The following is a 15,116-nucleotide window of genomic DNA, read 5'->3' as shown; positions in this document are numbered from 1 at the left end:
GCAAGACGCCTGCCACAGCCCCAGGCAGTAGGTCAGTATTCAGGGCCACAACATAAAAGAAAAACATCTCTGAACATCTCCAGCAGATTTCTTACATCTCACTGGCCAAAACTGTCACACAGCAGTTGAGGGACTCCCACCTCTAACAATTAAGAGACTTTGGGAAAGTGAGTCTTTTGCTTTCCCTGCCTCTATTTGAAAGGAGAAGGCAATTGGCATTCCGAATCTGCTCCTTACCTTTAAAGGAGAAGGATTGGATTCCCAACTCCTTCTCCTTTAAAGGTAAGAATAACTGTCATGGATTAGAATCTGTATTTTAGTCACGCTTGTAATCTCTGCAGTGCTGATATATCTCCTACCTATAAAAGTCACTTCATTATTATTTATTGGAATAAATTACATTTGCATAAGAACTGTGTACTTTTCAAAAAAAGATTTTAAACAAACATAACTATTTTTTGAATCTATTTTTGGCTCATGGATTCTTTCGTTTTCTCTTAGCATTTTCCCTCTTTTCAGCAGTGAAGACAGGGAGCTCTGCACCAGTTATAAATCGGGCCTTTGAGTGTTGCAATAACAAGTGACTCTCAGAGGGTTGCCTGGAAATCGCTAAAGTACCAGTACTCAAGACTGGCCTGGATTTAAGCAGCAGAAGTAGAGGGGGCCCTTGAATGTGTCCTGTTGGAATCTTTTAACCCTCAAACACCCTTGACTTCTCAGGTGCTAGGAGAACCAAGAGTTTAAAATTCCTGAGGACTTGGGTTTATGTTATTGATTATGGCCGTTCTCTGGTGGTTATAGGCCACCTAAGCCCTAGATCTGACCCATCCATTCAGGGCTACTGATAGTTCAGACACAACAAGTCTCTGGATAGTGGCAAATATTTCTTCAGCTTTATCTGAGTCTAGGTATGGACAGAGTTAAAGTCATACTGCCCTTGAACTCAGTGATTCTAAGGGCCTACTATATTATTTCTTTGTAGCTAATAACCTTTTCAATGTAAGTATTTCATTAATACTAAAAAAGGTAAAAGACCAGGCAAAGGCTTTAAAAGCTGTAATTACAGTGAAGCCATCTAGGACTGGGTAAAGATAATAATTAAAAATGAGAGCTATAAACACATTTTTAATCCTTAATATGTGTTAAGGTTTTAGAAAAGTGATAGGAATAATTTGCTATGATTTGAAGTGCTTTCAAGTATGTAGATGAAAGACACCTTTGTGAATATAAAGAACCAGTTCTTTAGTTTATAATAGTAATTTGGCACTTTTAAATGAGGACTTCAATGTACATTGGACACGTTACACATCCTAACAGGCAGCTTCTTTCCTAGGTGACCAAATGGACAGGAACTGACTCACAGAAGTTCACAGAAGCTACTGACATAATTTGAATTTCAGTCTGTGATTTGTTCGCAGCTCAGACAGTGACCTACGGCTTATTACACCACTTATTCAGTAGTGACTATCTACCAGGCACTCTCATAGGTGCACGGTTTTCAAAGATGAATAAAACCAAGTTTCTGCCTTTCAAAAGCTCATACACATTCTATGTTCACTTAATCACCCTGTAGCTTCCCACATGGTTAATTCTAAAATGGGCAGCAGCCTCTTGAGTTTTTACCTGGACTCCAGCCTGGGAATTTATTATGAAATATTTCTGATAAATATGTTTTAGAACTAGACCTGCTTAGGCTATTTGTGTATCACACACTGAAAATATAAATATGTGTAGATATTTGGGTAGGACTATGACTATTTTGATATGAATGAGTAAAAATGCTCTTTGGGAAGTTTTCCCAATTAAATTCTTAACGAATAACACATGCTATCACCTCTCTTTTAAAATTTCTTTTCTTCTTTTAATTAAAATAATAAGTGTTCCTCTGCTCTTGAGCCAGTTGGTTCTAAGCCAGCTGGTTCTTGGCACCTGGTATGCCCCCCAGGTTAACTTCCTCTCCTACATTTACTTTACATTTATTTCTGACTTTGAAGATCAAACGTTCTTATAAAACTCCTTTTCTTTTTTCTGTGAGATAGGTAATCCAGTGATAGCCTGTTAACTTCCTTGTCTCTCAGACACAGATTTCTAAATTTTAGATTGGAAGAGACCTCAGAAATGGGTACCTCTCAATTTTCATATTCCCTGAAACCTTAACTTATTCGTAGGGTTGCATTCTGCCTTGTCAGTTTCCAACAACACTGGGCACAAACTTGAAAGAATGAGTGTGACAGCTACCAAAAATACTGAGGTAGTACTTCTGATTGCTCCTGAAACTTTTATGTCATATGTTGATACGAGACTATATCCATAACCCAATTAAAATGATTTTTAAAAAGACATTTTGGGTTGTCTGTACCACTGCTCCCTATTAGCAGGGATTATTAGAGATGATTGTATAGTTACACATGTCTCCAGAATGTATTTTGGATTTATATTTTCATGTGGTTGTGTCATGCTGGAAATTTAAAATAATTCAGACAGGATAATGAAGCTTTCCTATGAAGCTCAGACTCATAACATACAGAAGCTTCCCATTTTCCAAGCTGTGGGCTGTTGCCGATCTCCTCCTTGTTCTCTTCCTCATGTTGGGAATGACCAGTATCTTCACTTGGTCTAAAGAATCATTGGTCTAAGTACAGAGGATTTTCTCTGTCCCCACCTAGTTGATGCACTGTTAGTTTTATCCTTTCATGTTTGTTTGGAAGGTAATTAACATTTTTGCTTTACGTAGTAGTCATTAAAACCTTTTCTTCAGTTTTTGCAGACTGTAAGAGACTATTGAGGCAATTAAGTGGGAAGATAATATGAGGATGTGGCAAGAGAAAATGTGCACTGCTACCAATAATAGAAACAATTAACATTTATGCAAAGTCTTCTTTAACTAACAAAAAATTTACACCATACTTGAATGTTTGACAATTAGAGGATTATGCAACTACATTTCTTTTCTTTTCTTTTTTTTTTTTTTTTTTTTTTTTGAGACGGAGTCTCGCTCTGTCTCCCAGACTGGAGTGCAGTGGCCAGATCTCAGCTCACTACAAGCTCCGCCTCCCGGGTTCACGCCATTCTCCTGCCTCAGTCTTCCCGGTAGCTGGGACTACAGGCGCCCGCCACCTCGCCTGGCTAGTTTTTTGTATTTTTTAGTAGAGACGGGGTTTCACCGTGTTAGCCAGGATGGTCTTGATCTCCTGACCGCGTGATCCGCCCGTCTCGGCCTCCCAAAGTACATTTCTTTCCTTAAATATTGAATGTCTTCCAATGAAATGATCTAACCAATCAACAACAAATCTTTCTCTATGTTGTGCCTACCGAGACATGGCTCATTTATTTCATTAGAAGGTAAATCTAGTGGACAATTTGTTTTGACAAGGCAAACTAAATTCTTCCCCTTTACTTTTCTCTTTACAGCATTTCTCCTTTGAGTATTTATCTTGAGTTCTCAACATCATTCGTTTTGAAGATAAGGGTAAGCCAGCCAACCCGGGAATCTGTGCTATGATAACCTGATGCAGATCAGGTGAAGGGCATCTTGTGATTTTTGCTTGTTTGTAAAGAATTCTCATGGATGTAAGAAACTGGAGAGCTTGCCTGAAATAGCTTGCATTCTACCTTAAATTCTTTAAGCCATTTTTCATACAGGCAATATCCAGATATTGTTCCTCTATTTAAAAGGGAAAGTAAGACAAAAGCTTTTGTATAGTGTCAAATAACTTTGTGTCATACAACAAATATTAAATAATAGAGGTGATTTTTGAGAGCTTTAAAATTTATTGTTAATCATTCACTCATTCATTTAAAAATTTTATTGAATATTTTCTATGTCAAAACTGTCCCATTTGAAGATTCTAAGTATTTTCCTATGACTGTCTTTCACTTTACCTTGCTTCGTTGTTCTCTATTCTGTTTAATTTATCTCTGCTATTTAACACTGATAATATGACAGAATACTTGATTCTATAGTCTTAGCACTTTAAAAAGTATTTTTCTGGCCAGAGTAATCGTTTTTTGTTTTTTTCTTTTTTGAGTAGCCCAGGCTGGAGTGCAGTGGCGCAATCTCTCTCTGCCTCCTGGGTTCAAGTGAGTCTCCTGCTGAAAAACAACAATGCTTGGGAGAAGTCAAATGTTATTTCTTTCTGACGCAAGAAGCTTAATTATGATTAATTACTGTATTGGTTTTCTAGAGCTGCTATAACAAAGTACTACAAACCAGGTGGCTTAGAACAACAGAATTCATTGTCTCCCCTTTCTCGAGACTAGAAGTCCAAGATCAAGGTGTTGACAGAGTTGACTCCTTCCTTCTGAAGCATATAAGGGAGACGCTGTTCCATGCCTTTCTCTTAGCTTCTGATGGTTTGCTGGCAATCTTTGGAGTTCCTTTGCTTGTAGATCTCTGCCTTCCTCTTCACATGGCGTTCTTCCTGTGTTTGTGTGTCTGTATACAAATTCTCCCGTTTTATAAGATAGTGGTGACATTGGATTAGGGGCCCAGTCTATTCCAATATGGCCTGTTCTTAACTTATGACATCTGCATTAATCCTATTTCCAAATGAGGCCACATTCTGATGTACTGAAGGTTAAGACTTCAGCATATGAATTTGGTGGGGGATACGATTCAACCTGTAACACTTATAATCCTCAGATCCTACTTTTAAATGCTCAATGATTAGTGAGAACTGTCCTTGGAGTTTGTGTCTTAAGTTTATAAATATAAAGAAAAATATCACCAATCAAATATAAACAAATGAACCTACTAACCAATTAAACAACCCACTCCCAGCCAGGCATTCTAATGCTCAGTTGACAGATTGATGGAGACAGGTTTTGTTTCATAAGCACAGATTTATAAATGATGTTCTCTTACATAGATTCTAAGAATGTAAAACTTAATCAATTGCAGTGTGGAAAATAAGTTCTAAAAAAAGAGTCGGAGAACAGATAAAAGAGAAAAAAAAATCCCAAATTCGAAACTCTTCCGATTTTATATAATCTATGAACTAGGAAGCTGTAAGGGTGACACCCATCCTGCATTCTGTGGAAGTGTCCCAATCTTACCAGGAAAATCTTACATCCTGTAAACTTCACTTTCATATCTGAATAAATGCTTAATATTTACTAGAGTGGTCAAGCAAGTTATTTGATGATGATGACTTGTTACATTAACTGGCACAAGCTTTTAAAAATACGAAAGACCCACTCATAAATAACTTAAGATATTTTTAGTGGTCATCCTTTACAACACATAACATTTAAAAATAAGTGACCTTTAATTTTAATGTATTGTCTTTTTAAAAAAAAGTAGAAATGAGTGTTTTGGTTTGATAGCTATACTGTGATAGATGTCTGTCTTTAATAAAATATAAATGTAGATACATTTGGAGATAGAGTTTGATAGGGAATGGAAAATTATGTTTTAACAATTCTTTTATCCAAATTATAATCTTAAACACTCATACAAAAGTTACTGGAAATAAGTGCTTTCTTTTGGAGGAATTTTTCATCTGAGATCCCTTACATGATGCAGGCAATTTTTAGGATTTTTGTTGTTGTTGTTGTTAGGTTTTTTGTTTGTTTTTTGAGACAGGGTCTGGCTCTGTCACCCAGGCTGGAGTGCAGTGACATGATCATAGTTCACTGCATCCTCAACTTCTTGGGCTCAAGCGATCCTCCTACCTCAGCCTCCTGAATAGCGGGGACTACAGGCACATGCCACCACACTCGACTAATTTTGGTTTTTTTTTTGTGAAGGCGAGGTGTCAGTATGTTACCCAGGCTGGTCTTGAACTCCTGAACTCAAGTGATCCTCCCACCTTAGCCTCCCAAAATGCTGAGGTTATGGGCATGAGCCACTGCACCTGGCCCAATTTTTAGTAGTTTGATATTTTATGTCCATCACCTAAATAATAACAATTTGGAGAATCTCACAAAGCAGCAAAACCTGTCATAGCTACCCTATGAATTACTATTTTCTAAAACCTTGTACTTTGCTGAAACTGAAAACAGCAACTTGAGACCAAGTTAGTGTTTTCACAAACAAGTAGTTTAATTAAATTAAATTTTAAAAGGCTGGATTCCATTTATTTTGAGGGCTTTTATGATACCAAATACTAGATGAGTTATCTAGGGCTGCTAGCATACTATGATACTAGAAAGCCATTTGAATATTTCACATCTTGTCTCGTTATTTTTTTGTGGACACTGATTAGTAGGGCAAACAGAAACTCTAGCTATTCTTATGCTCACAATAAAAGAAACACACTTTCAAAATAAATCCAGATGTTAATTTAATTCTATTTGTTGAAATAAATTTTTATTCTTTTAATAAGGCAAATAGCCATTTAAATAATAAGCAATACCAACAAATGCTGGCAAAATCACAGGTACTGATGAAAACTCAGAAGCATTATTAGTCTTTTTCCTTGAATTATACATGGCATTTTAATTAAACAGCACTTCTTTAGTTCAGCATTCCACTTTAGCAGTGATAACTAAAAGCATCAATTCTATGTCTAGTTATAGCCAAGGAATATCAATAGAACGCTGGGGTTTGTTTGTTTGTTTATTCGATACAGAGTCTCGCTCTGTCACCCAGGTTGGAGTACAGTGGAGTGATCACCACTCTCTGCAGCATCAACATCCTTGGCTCAAGCCATCCTCCTGCCTCAACCTCCTGAGTAGCTGGGACTACAGGCGTGCACCATCATACCTGGGTAATTTTTAAAAATTATTTGTAGAGGCGAGGTCTTGCTATGTTGCCAAAAGCCATCCCCACTAATTCCTCCTTGCTAGCAGAATCTCTATTAGATGTTACTTGAAGAGCCTATACTCTCGAGGAAAGTGTTCCTAGTTTCTGGCCTAAGAGCAGGCATATGACTTAGTTCTGTTCAATGAAGTGAAGGGAAAATCCCCTGGGGGTCTCCTGAGAGGAATATTTTCCCCTTTGATAAAAGAAGGGGCTACTAAGGGAGGCTTCCTGCCCTGTACTCATAGCTACTTCTGCCTTTGAACATGGTTAGAGGAGGACATGATGCATGGAAATCCTGCAACAATCTGGCAACTCTGTAAAGTCCAAAAGACTACCTGACATCATAGAGCCACTGGGTCAACACACCTACAATTGCGTTCTTGCAAACTGTGCGGGGAAATAAATCTCATTTTTTTACGCCACTATTAGGTGACTTGCAACTGAAAACATTCCTAACTGACATAAAAAGGCACCTATGTCCTACAGCGCATTATCAATAATTACACGTGGGCTGATTTTCTGTGGCATCTATTTGCTCATTCATTCATTTAGTCAGTCATCAAACATTTCTTAAGCAACAAGTATATGACAGGCACCGTGCTAGGCACCAGAAATATAATGTGAAGCAAGATAGACACATCTCCTGCAGTCCGAGTGAATAGGCCTCAGTTATTCAGTGTGTGGCTAACTTGTAACCCCTCTCCACCTTTTCCCCCCAGCTTTTAAGGCAGGTGATCTGCATTCATTTGCCACCTCAATTTGTGAAATTAGCCAGGAGATTTGGCCAGTGAGTACTAGCTACCTCATTAACAAATCAAAAGGAAGATTGATCCTTAGTTTTTTAAAGATTGCTGACCCCTAATTAGTAAACATGAAGACTCTAAAAAGGAATGATTGAAGTCAATGAAATTATAAAGAATGGAGATTCAGCAAGCGTGAACTTAACTTCTAGGTACTCAAAATAGGATTGCTTTCTGAAAGTTAGAAAAACAAATATTTGAGGCAAATAAAATACTGAATGTAGACAAATAGAATTTTTTTTCAGATAGGAAGTGAAAACCACATTATAAAAAGCAAAGCACACATTCAGGAAATACAGAGATCAGTGAAAAGATAGCTCTCCAGCAGGTTACTAAGTTTTCTGTCCCTAAGTTCCTATGAGAAGTAAATTAACATTTGAGAACTCACCGAGTCCCGGGCACTCTATTTGTGGCATCTCACATGAGCCTACATTAACTATGCAAAGAAACATTGCTATTTCCATTTTACAGAAAAGGAAGCTGATGTTCAGAGACTTAGGTAATCTCATCGCATAATTAATAAGAAATAGAGTATTGATTAAACTCGGGTTTGTCTAGAGTCAAACAGCACATCCCTCTACTATGCCATACCACTTCCTTAAAGACAGGAGGCAAACCACTATGATCTCTTACAAATTACCCTTTTGCTCCAAAGTCAGAGTCTGAATCTTGGGTCAATGGAATGTAGGTTAATTCCTTCTGGTATTTATAGTCTTGTTCCTGGGAATGGTTTCCAAAATAATGTGTAATTTCTTAATAGCTGAACCAGGAGATAAAATTTATGTTCGAAGAAAAAAAAAAAGGATATTTAAATTGGAAAGGAAGAAGTAAGAATTATCCCTATTTGCGGACAACATAATCTTATATTGAGAAAAACCTGAAGACTCCACCAAAAACCTGTTAGAACCAATACGTGAATTTGGTAAAGTTGCAGGATATAAAAATCAATGCTCAGAAATCAACAGAATTTCTACTGGCCGACAGTGAATAATCAGAAAAAGAAAAAAGAATGCAATCCCACTTACAATAGGTACCCAAACAAATAAAATACCTAGGAATAAATTTAGACAAAGAAGTGAAAGATCTATACAAGGAAAACTATAAAACATTGATGAGAAAAGTTGAAAAGGATACACACAAAATGAAAAGATATCTCATGCTCATGGAAGATTACCCAAAGTGATCTATGGATTAATGCAATGCCTGTTAAAATACCAATGACATTCTTCACAGAACTAGAAAAAGCAATCTCAAAATTCATATGGAACCACACAAAACTCCAGAAAGCCAAAGTAACCCTGAGCAAAAACAACAAAGCTAGAGACATTATACTACCTGACTTCAAAATGTATTAAAAATCTGTAGTCACCCAAAAGGCATAGTACTGGCATAAAAACAGACACATGGACAAATGCAACAGAATAGAGTCCCCAGAAACAAGTCCATACACCTACAGAGAACTCATTTTCGACAAAGGTTTTAAGAGCATACACTGGGAAAAGACGTTTTCTTCAATAAATAGTTCTGGGAAAGTCGGATATCCATATGCAGAAAAATGAAACTAGATACCTATCTCTTACCATATATAAAATCAAATCAAAATAGATTAAATACTTAAGTTTAAGCCCTGAAACTATGAAACTACTAAAAGAAAACACTGGGGAAATGTTTCAGGATATTGGTCTGGGTAAAGATTTTTTGGATAATACCTTAAAATCACAGGCAACAAAAGCAAAAATAGACAAATGGGATTACATCAAGCTAAAGAACTGCTCAGCAAAGAAAACAATCAACTTACAGGATGGGATAAAATATCTGTAAACTATTCATCCAACAAGGGATTAATAACTAGAATATACAAAGAACTCAAAACAACTCAACAGCAAATAATACATAAATCCAATTTAAAAATAAGCAGATGATCTGAACAGACATTTTTCTTCTTTTTTTTGCAGACAGAGTTTCACTGTTGTTGCCCAGGCTGGAGTGCAATGGCGTGATCTCAGCTCACTGCAACCTCCGCCTCCTGGGTTCAGGTGATTCTCCTGCCTCAGCCTCTTGAGTAGCTGGGATTACAGGCATGTGCCACCACATCCAGCTAATTTTGTATTTTTAGTAGAGATGGGGTTGGTCAGGCTGGTCTTGAAGTCCTGACCTCAGGTGATCCATCCACCTTGGCCTCCCAAAGTGCTGGGATTACAGGTGTGAGCCACCACGCCCGGCCATGAACAGACATTTTCAAAAGAAGAGATACAAATGGCCAAAAATATATGAAAAAATGCTCAAATTTACTAATCATAAAGGAAATGCAAATCAAAACCACAATGAGATATCATCTCATCCCAATTAGAATGGTTATTGTCTTCCTGATCAAAAAGACAAAAAATAACAAATGCTGGTGAGGATGTAGAGAAAAGGGAATCCTTATACACTGTTGGTGAGAATGTAAATTATTACAGTCATTGATATGGTTTGACTCTGTGTTCCCACCCAAATCTCATGTGGAATTGTATGCCTAGTGTTGGAGGAGGGGCCGGCAGGAGATGATTCAATCATTGGGGTGGACTTCCCTTTGCCGTTCTCGTGATAATGAGTGAGTTCTCATGAGATCTGGTTGTTTAAAAGTGTGTAGCACTTCCCCCTTAGCTCTTTCTCTCCTGCTCTGCCATGTGAAGATTGTGCCTGCTTCCTCTTCACCTTCCGCCGTGATTGTAAGTTTCCCGAGGCCTCCCCAGACATGCCTCCTGTACAGCTTGCAGAACTGAGAGTCAATTAAACCTCTTTTCTCCATAAATTACCCAGTCTCAGGTATGTCTTCATAGCAGTGCGAAAATGGACTAATATAGTCGTGGAAAACAGTATGGAGGTTCTTCAAAAAACTGAAATTAGAACTGCCATATGATCAAGCAATCCCACTGCTAGGTAATCAGTACATTGATGAGATATCTGCATGTCCATGTTTATTGTAGCAATAGTCATAATAGCCAAGAAATGGAATCACACTAAGTGTCTATCAACAGATGAATGGATGAAGAAAATGTATATATATATGTGTGTGTGTATATATAGCAACATATTATTCAGTCATAAAGAAGAATGAAATCCTGTCATTTGATCAATATGGATGGAACTGGAGGACATTATGTTAAGCGAAATAAGCCAGGCATAGAAAATTATTACATGTTTTCACTGATATGGGAGTTAAAAAATGTTGATCACATGGAGGTAGAGAGTAGAATGGTGATTACTAGCGACTGGAAAGAGTAGTAGGGAGTGGGGATGAAGAGAAGTTGGTTAAAGAGAATGAAAATACAGTTTAATAGAAAAAAATAAGTTCTAGTGTTTGATAGCACAGTAGGGTGACTACAGTTAATAATAATTTATTGTATATTTCAAAAGAGCTAGAAAAGAAGAGTTATAATTTTCCCAACCCAGAGAATTCATTAATGTTTGAGGTGATATCCCAATTATCCTGATTTGATCATTATACAATGTATGCATGTACCAAAATATCACATGTAGCCCAGAAATATGTACATTCATTATGCATCAATCAGAAAAGGTCTAGATTAAATACCAGAAGGCTCTTCGGGATTCCCTCTTTTAATTTCAAAACCAATTGATTCCAGTAGAGAAGTCTTCTTTCTCTTGAGAGGGTGACAGAGTTATAAAGGGACAATGTGAATAATATTTACACTCAGGGTTAACCTGGACATGCATATATAGCAAAATTAATTAGAGAAAGATTTTGACCAGTAATCTTCATAAGTATTCCTCAGAAATGCTTATCCACTCCTTCGTGTGTTGAACCATCAGTTTATATCTGTGGTGGAACTTTTAGGTTTAGTTGTGTAGCCAAACTGTCTTTGTTTGAATATGTTTGGCAGAGAACTGGAAGTGTTAGTTATTTTGATCTTCTATATGAAGGCAATAGCTAGTTAATTTGACCAAAAGGTACAGTTAGGGCACTTCTGGGACATTTTTACAGTGGTGATTTTATATACTGCTATGGTTTGCAAAGCAATTTGAGACAAATGGCACTGATTAGAAGTATCTGAAATATGTGAACACAAGAAGTCAGAAGAGTTGTCATATACTTGTGCTTTGAAAAACACAGCTTGAAAAGAGAAAAAGTGCCAGATTTTCCCTGGGGCCAGATAGCACAATCAAATAAAGGTAGATACCAATTTAATGCAATTTATGAGACTTTAGTGAGGAATTATTTCCTAAATATCCAATCATCAGCTCATTATCACCTCACAATACACAGATTAATACATTTAATTTGCTAAGATTACAGTCTTGTTTGAGTTGTTCAACTGCTTGTAAAGTGAGACTTTTTTTTAAAGTAGTACATGGCTCACATCCGTAATCCCAGCACTTTGGGAGGCCGAGGCGGGCGGATCACTTGAGGTCAGGAGTTCGAGACCAGCCTAGCCAACATAGTTAAATCCCGTCTCTACTAAAAACACAAAAAGTAGCCAAGCGTAGTGGTGGGCGCCTGAAATCCCAGCTACTCAGGAGGCTGAGGCAGGAGAATCAGTTGAACCCGGGAGGTGTAGGTTGCAATAAGCTGAGATTGTGCCACTACACTCTAGCCTGGGTGACAGAGTAAGACTCCGTCAAAAAAAAAAAAGTAGTACAGCAGTACTTTGTGACACAAATACAAGCCTTTACCATTTTACCATTGGTGTTCAACTTTACCTTAGATGGTCCACCCTACGAAGGACTGAACCACAATCATCATTCTGTATCAGTACACATTTACCTTAAAAAGGCAGTAGACTGCACATGATAAGGACAAACAAATTAGAAATCTCTAAAGTAATTGGTACTAAGAAGAAATTAAGCTCATTTAATACTACACTACCTCCTCATAAACTGAAAATTATAGTCTAGGTGTTTTTCATTTGCATTTTTAAATTAGTCGAAACATTAATGTTTTCTAATGTGATTTCCTAAGGTTGCTTTATTGTTTTTAATCAAAGGCTGGATACATTTCAATGCTGAGGCAAATATAAAGTAGATTATACAAAAAACATGTACCTCATGACCACAAGAAATTACACGTTAATCTTGCCACAGAATAATAATGAGCCGTGCCTGTGTATCAGAAAAAAGGGCGGGGACAGAAAAGGGGAAGCTCACAGCCAGTGCTGGTGGAGACTCAGGTAAGCCTAAGAAAACAATCCTTGAAGAAGTTAAAGTGAGCCTCAGCTGGACTTCCACAATCAAATGAAACCTACATGTTCAAGCTCACATTCTTTGGGATTTATAACCTCAAAGATACTTTTGCCAATCAATTCTAGCAACCTATTTTGTAAGTTTTTGGCAACTCTTTAGGTGTATATTGGAAATCAATCTTCATACATAAATGTGATGTTCTTCAGGAAGCAAAACTTCAAATATGCATCGCTACATTTCAGGTAACAGATGGACTAAACAAATAAAAAAGCAATTAATTTAAGTGCAGAAGCATCAAAGCGGTTATCAAACCAAGGTCCCTACTTAGTGATATTATTTTCCAGGTTATGACTATTTGGATCCAGGAGACAGATAAAGTAACCCGAAAATAAACAAGGATCATATGTTGCCTTAACGAGTACCTCAAAATTCCCCAGAGGTATAATCATGAAATCAAGTGCAAAATCAAGAATAGAAAATCATCACCCATTTTCATCTTAAATAAAATAATACCTATATATATGTTAGGAAGATATTGAACTTTCTTTAAAAACTATTATTGCAATTCGTATTTTAAAAACTTTAATTAACATTTTATAAATCAGCATCCTTGAAGAAAATTTACAGTTGGCCCTGTTCAAAAGTTGGGGTAGCATAAAACCTTGCATTTGAAGACTTAAAGCCTCAGAAAGTTTAAATTAATCTTTTTGTTTCTGGATACATAATATATGCTCATTATAAAAGTAATACATGCTTAATATATAGAAAAGCATTAAGAGGAAAATAATAACCATAAATACTGTTATTGAACTGCAATTTTGATTAATCTGATCTCAGAGACCAACCATTACCTTAATTTACAAATGAGGAAATAGAGCTTAGATAGAGATCAAATAAGTTGCCCAAAGACACAAAGCTGCTTATTAACAAAGATGCAACTCTTTCTCCTGATTTCTAATCCGAAGCTTGCTTCTGATGCACCGTGCTCCCCATTTTCTTTCCAAACCCTGATCTTTTGCGTTCAGCCCCTTAAGTTCTCCTTAAATCAGTTTCTTTTCCAAACCCATAGTACACCGAATCACCAACCCCTATCACTAAAAACCTTCCCTACCTCTAGAGGGACACACACATACAGGCAATGGACCTTTGGGGTTGATATGATGTACAATGTCCTTGATCAAAGACCTTGTACAATCACTAGAGGATTAAGTGGGAAAACATGAAAGCACACTGAAAACTGAAAAGACCTGTGCAAATATTCTTCTTTTTGGTAGAACATTTTCTAAATATAAAAAATGATTCTCAAAAATACATTTCTTCTGGTACCATAGAAAAATTCATCTTCTATACTGGATAATAAATCTGTATCTAATGCTGCTTTATAAATAGCTTTAAAATAACCTCCTTCATATTGTAAAATCTATACTTATCATGTCCCCTTTAAAATTTTATCACTTATTTCCCTCTACAGTGCCAAGAAATTCCTTTTGACTATTTTTGAGATAACAAAATATTTTTATAAAGTCCCAACTCCCACATCTTTTAATACTGATTACAAAATTCAGTAGTAAGCAGTCTGAAAATAAACATGGAAAACCTCCAAAATATTTCATTTTTACTTAATCTCCCCTTGTCATATCTCAAAGTATAAAACTGAGTTTTGGGCAACATTAAATAGGTTGTTTATTCATCTTATGGACATACAGTGCTCTGGAAGTGGAGCTAGCTATCACCTGGATTTGGGCAGCAGGCTTCACACTGACACTCTCCGACAGCCCCTGGTATTAAGTGATTCCCACACAACCAAGGGGGTAGTGGTACCTCCCACCGCTACCACCCTGGTTTTATGCCGGCCTACACCATCAGTGCTAAGTTACTTCTAACATTTTTTTGGTACCTGAGTACCTGTCATCTTTAAGGGAGCCGATAGGGAGAAAAAGCCATATTTATGCTTATTGGCATCACCTGTGTTGTTCTAAGCTTATTAGACAGGTAAGGGACAGAATAACAAAGCAAAAAGAACAAAGGCCTTGCAATCAGACAAGTCTAGGCTTGAATCCCAGCTCTGTTCCTCTCTAGCTGAGTGACTTCTAGTGAGTTATTTAACCTCTCTGTCTCAGTTCCTTATATGTACTCTGGGGATAATATCAGTATTATTTCATAGGGTGTTGTGAAAATAAAATAATATCTGATAAACACCTTGTGTCATACCTTCCACTTGTATAGTGCTCCAAATATATGGTGTCTATTGTTATATATGTTGATTCAATGTAGATAACACTGCAATGAAATGTTTCTGACAGACATCCTTGGGAGGGGCCTTCATACTGTATTTTTAACTTTTCTTAAATGCTGATATAATTACTGTAGCCAGTATTTCCTAATTG

The sequence above is a fragment of the Theropithecus gelada genome, chromosome 12 (assembly GCF_003255815.1).
Source record: "Theropithecus gelada isolate Dixy chromosome 12, Tgel_1.0, whole genome shotgun sequence".
Classification (NCBI taxonomy): domain Eukaryota; kingdom Metazoa; phylum Chordata; class Mammalia; order Primates; family Cercopithecidae; genus Theropithecus; species Theropithecus gelada.
The sequence above is the reverse complement of the archived record's forward strand: the minus strand, read 5'-3'. Positions refer to the sequence as shown.